We start from the raw sequence: 6,000 nt of genomic DNA on the forward strand, positions 1-6,000 counted from the left end.
CCCGGTGTCCTGGTTTTAGCTTCGCAGAATGCAACGACAGTCCTTCTTGGCTCTAAATAGTCTGTGTCATTCGGACTTAGGGATGCCCTACTGAAGCGGGTTTCTGAAAAACGGATTTGAAAGTGCTCTTTATGTTCCCGGTGGAGGAGGACTGAACCTCAGAACGAGGCTAGAAGACTGTGACCTTGCCGGGGTAACAGAGGAGAAGGTGCCCGTGAGGCCTGGTGTCACCGCGGAGCGCGGGAGTCAGGACAGGACAGGGAAGCTCGTGACAGTTCCCTTCACCCTGGCAGCAGCCAGGAGCCAGGATTTTGACTCTGTTGTCAGCTCTCCTATTAATTCCCTCAGCAGTCCTTGGCATCATAGCCCAACATCATTTTAAGCTCTCAGTCTGTCAACTCTGGATAATTCTTAGCTTTCTCACAGTGTTGTGGGAATTGATTAATATTTATGAGCACATTTATATGGAAAAGTGCAGTATAAATATTATTGCATGAATTGAAAAATTGTTTCCTACATAATATTATGCACGAAGGAAAATAAGCCGTAGACTGTAGGGTTTTCTTGGAATAGTTTAAAAATGATCAGTTAACTGCCACTTACCCTTTCATCTTTAATAAGTTTAGTGTTTTTGTTATTTAATGTTGTTAATAATGATTTGTGCTAAATTTATTTTTCATTACTTTTACTGTATTGAGGCATCTTGTTTCATGTTAAGGCCAATGCATTTCTTTGGTTCCAGTTACGGTTTTCGAAATCATTGACTATACTTCTCCTCCATTGAATTTTGTCCAGTACAGTAAGTACATATGGCGTTACCTGAGAAAAATTACTGAAACGCATTGCTTAAGGGAATAGATAATTCTGTAGTCAAGTTCATTGCATTTCAAATATCTGTTACATGAATTTTTGCCCTACTCTTACATTCCTTTGTATAAAATTAAGAATATATTTAACTGGAAGAAAATGGGAGTTTGAGAATAATAAAATTATACTTACGAATTTGGTTGAGCTTATGAATCGCATAACATAGAAAAATAGTACCTTTCCCATAAAATACATAACACTAGTACCAATTCTTAAAATATTCATGATGGCAATATTTTACAAATGTCAAAAAATGGTAATATTTTACAAATGTCAAAAAATAAATACCTTAGATGTTAAAAGATAGTCTAGTTTGAAAAGATTATTTTTAAAAATTCAGCAGTCCTTTCAACAATTTAACATTTAATAGTTTGACTCCTGCATCATGTCTAACTTAAATGATGCTATTATTATTTTAAATATTATTATTTTAAATGCTTCTTATTTCTCATAACTTCAACCTATAAAACTCTTTCCAGTCATGGCTGCTATTTTAGTTAAGACAATGACAGTGTTGTGTTCCAGCACCAAATGTCGCATCACATAACGCTGACAGCCATTTCAGACTGAGTGTTGTTTGGGGCATCGGTACCTTAGTAGAAGTGACTCTGATGTAGGGCCTCATTCTCAATAATGTATATTTAGAAACTTTAAAAATAAAATTATCCCCAAATGGTCAGGTTTATAAAATATATACTAATTATATTCACAGGAGAATGATTTATCAAATATGTGTCAAGTTATTAGTTCCTAGTAACAGGTATATTTGGCAGGGCTAATAAGATCTATCCCAGAATCCAAAACAGAGACAAGTTGCTCCGTGAATACAGAATCTGGACAAGGAAATTGAGTGTTTACTCAGCAGGTAACTTCATCTAACAGGTTCCAGCGTGGGAGCCTTTTTCATGCTTACCAAAATTCTGTAATGATAAGTGGTAATTAAAATCAGAGTAGAGAGACACATTGACAACATTCTTTTTTCGTCCGCTCTTTTAAGAGTTATCAGTCGCATACACACAAATGCTAATCAACTTTCTCATGACGGACATATCGCATTTTCTAGGATCCCTTTGAAAGGAGCACCGCACGTCTTTTGCTGAGGACCGGGAAGCTCTCTAATCTTACCGGCAGTTTGTTTTATATTCCTGTAGCTGTGCCTCCTCCCTACCCCCGACCCCCATTACACGCACTTCCTATAGATGTCTAACTTTATCCGGGTTGTCCGTCGGTCAGGGCTAGGTGAAAGGCTACGATCCTTAACAATCCTTAAAGTCTCTGAGGCCTAAAACAATCAAGGTTATGTCTCCATTAGCTTAAACGTATCTGCCTGGTGGGTGAGGCTCTGCTCCACGGCGTGCTCAGCCAGAGGGCGAGGCTAGGAGATCATCCCTGGGCTAGAACATTGTTGTCGTAAGGAAAGGAAATGCATTTAACTGCACACTTCCTCTTCCGGGCTTTTCCTTGGAAGTGATACACATCAATTCTAATAACATTTCCTTGGTTAAAGCAAGTCATATGGGCCCCTGGGGGCTCAAGGGTTGAGCGCCTCCCTTCCGCACAGGGTGTGACCCCGGGGGATCGAGTCCCGCGTCGGGCTCCCTGCATGGAGACTGCTTCTCCCTCTGCCTGGGTCTCTGCCTCTCTCTGTGTGTCTCTCACAAATAAATAGACTAAAAAAAATCTTAAAAGCAAGTCATATGGTCATGTGTGTCCTCAAAATGATAGGAAAGGACAGTTCTACAACATGCTTAGAAGAGGAGAATTGGAAATAGTCTTGAATAGGATAATAAATACCACACCTACTCATTTTGATTAATGTTTTCACTTTTCAAGAGGGATATTTTCTGACCTAGTTCTGAAATCCAGGGCTCAATCACTCAACAAATATTCATTTAAGTGCCAGTTTTTTTCAGTGTCCTTTTCCAAGCTTTGTGGATGGTACAGAGATGAACAAGCATAGATCTAGACTCTGGTCTGGAATAGAGTACAATAGTCCTCTTTAGTGCTTGTATTTCTGCTTCATGGCTCTTAGTAAACAAGCATTATCTATTAATTATTTCTGTAAGTTTTTGTCTAATACTGTCTCCTCTACTAGTTTACAAATTCTGTATCTGTTTTTATGTCGGCATTCTCCAGAGCAACCCACCACGCCTGCTGCCTTGTGGGCAATGTTCAGTGAGTATATGTTTTTGAATAAATTATAGAAGAAGAAAACTATAGTGGAAGTCAAAGAGGGAGACATTCTTTTTTTATTTTTATTTTTTATTTTTTTGACATTCTTTTTTTTAATAATAAATTTATTTTTTATTGGTGTTCAATTTGCCAACATACAGAATAACACCCAGTACTCATCCTGTCAAGTGCCCCCCTCAGTACCCGTCACCCATTCACCCCCACCCCCCACCCTCCTCCCCTTCCACCACCCCTAGTTCATTTCCCAGAGTTAGGAGTCTTTATGTTCTGTTTTTTTTTTAAAATTTTTATTTATTTATGATAGTCACACAGAGAGAGAGAGAGAGAGGCAGAGACACAGGCAGAGGGAGAAGCGGGCTCCATGCACCGGGAGCCCGACGTGGGATTCGATCCCGGGTCTCCAGGATCTCGCCCTGGGCCAAAGGCAGGCGCTAAACCGCTGCGCCACCCAGGGATCCCCTGTTTTTTTTTTTTTTTTTTAATAATAAATTTATTTTTTATTGGTATTCAAGGAGGGAGACATTCTTTCCAAAAGAATTTATATCTTACTTAGATCTCTACCTCCTTCTACCTCGACTATATTAATGTGGTCACAGTTTTTGGTTGCAATAATGTCCTTACACAGGAAAGACTACGCTTGTTTTGTTTAATTTTATATCCCCAAGCACTAACCCAGTGCCTGACACATGGTAGGAGCTCAGTAAGTACTTGTTGATTCAGGGATGCAAAAGAGAGAAGCTCCAAGGACTAGTGAAATAAATAACTTGATAGGCTACTGTTTTATAAGTCACTAAAGTATGCTTCCCTCAGATGGCCCATTAATAGCATGTGATTTAATCTTCTAGAGCATGAGTGTTATACACAGTTGCTTTTGATAGATTAGAGGATGAGTGTTTTTGTAATTGGACAAAATTCTGATTGCCTTTGACATGGACTGATTAGCAGAGATTCAGCAGATGACCTCCAGGAGATGAAGACAGATCCTCTGCTGGAGGCCCATGTAGAGAATAAGAGGGTAGTTTGTCTCACATTCTACATATTTGGGGCTAGGCTTATAGAATGGAATTGTAACTTACTTCATATGTACTCGTTTAGGTTGGTATTCTGAAATTTCCGTTGCTTAAGGAGGTTGAGGATCGGTTGAGAAGATGTAAAAATATGTACAATTAGCCATACTGTAATGCTCCTTTCTAAAGATGAGCATAGCATACAGATCATAGGCTTTTGGTGTTAAAGTGAACCAAATATACATATATGGTTCCTGTAACTGTGTCATCCTGTAAATACAGGGAACAAGGTATGACTCATGGTTGAACTTCAACTGAGGAAAAGAAAGCCACTTTTTAAACGATTTTATTTATTTATTCATGAGAGACACAGAGAGAGAGGCAGAGACACAGGCAGAGGGAGAAGCAGGCTCCATGCAGGGAGCCCGACGTGGGACTTGATCCCAGGTCTTCAAGATCACGCCCTGGGCCAAAGGGAGGCGCTCGACCGCTGAGCCACCCAAGAGTCCCAGAGAGCCACTTTCTAATAGGCTTTAATTGTATAAATACATTTACTCTGATGATTCTCCAAGTAACATTAAGCCTCTGAGACTTGCTTAAATTCCCAAAATTATATTTTAAGGACCCAGACACCAATTACACCAATCACAAGTCTGTAAATTGCCATGCCATATACAATTATACATATAAATGTTTTAAAGGAGATTTTCAATATGAACGTTGCTACAACACAATTATTATGAACTTAGTTGTTGAAGTGCCAAACACTTGAAAAAAGAAAATCTAACTTTCCTAAAAGTCTTCCGTTATTTTTGAAAAATTATTGGAGGTTTTCATCGGAAGTTAACTAAAATGTTTCTTTAAACTTGACTTTAAATAGTAGGAATTTGGGACACCAGGGTGGCTCAGTTGGTTGAGCACCTGCCTTGACCTCAGGTTAGGACCTGGAGTCCTGGGATCCAGCCCCACCTGCTCAGCGGGGAGTCTGCTTTTCCATCTTCCTCAGCTTCCTCCCCGTCATGCTCATGCTCTCTCTCTCTCTGTCTCTCAAATAAATAAATAAAAACTTTAAAAATAGATAAATATATTAACAATTAATAGTAGGAATTTATGGGCAGCCTGGGTGGCTCAGTGGTTTTAGCGCCGCCTTCGGCCCAGGGCCTGATCCTGGAGACCCGGGATTGAATCCCACGTGGGGCTCCCTGCATGGAGCCTGCTTCTCCCTCTGCCTGTGTCTCTGCCTCTCTCTCTCTCTGTCTCTCATGAATACAAAAAAACAAAACAAAAACAAAATAGTAGGAATTTATGAGGCCAGTAGTTTTTTTTCTTTTTTGGGTTAAGAAACAAATGAAAAAAAATGCTTAAAAACATGAGGACAATTGAATTTTAATCATTAGTGTGGACAGTAGAAACCCTAATGTGGTTTCTTAGTGATAGTCCGAAGTCAAAAAAATAAAAAAAGAATACCAAGTGTACTGCTTATTTATCAAGAGACCACAAAATAAATAAATAAATAAAATAAAAAAAGGCCTAGATGAACAGGAAATTCTTGAATTTCTGCCCAATTACTTGGCATGAACATTGGAAAATTCTAAATCTGGGAAGTTTATTATAAGGATTTTTTTTGTTTCTGTATAAAATCATGTATGTATAAGTTGGAGCCAGTACATTTATCGTTATTGGTAATGACTAAAATTTTTACAGCTTGGATAACAGAAATAAACCTCTTGTGCATCTCTTTTAATTGGAAAATACTGATTAGACAGTTGACGATAGGTTAGGTCAACCCAGTTGACCCTGGGTTAGGATTTTGTTAACGCTATTGGGATTTTGCAGCTATAGGCAGACCTCGTTTCACTGTGCTTCGCGTTATTGTGGTTGCAGATACGACTTTATTTTTACTTTTATTTATTTTATTTATTTTTTTACACCT

This window comes from Canis aureus, chromosome 7 (assembly GCF_053574225.1).
Source record: "Canis aureus isolate CA01 chromosome 7, VMU_Caureus_v.1.0, whole genome shotgun sequence".
In the NCBI taxonomy this organism is placed as follows: domain Eukaryota; kingdom Metazoa; phylum Chordata; class Mammalia; order Carnivora; family Canidae; genus Canis; species Canis aureus.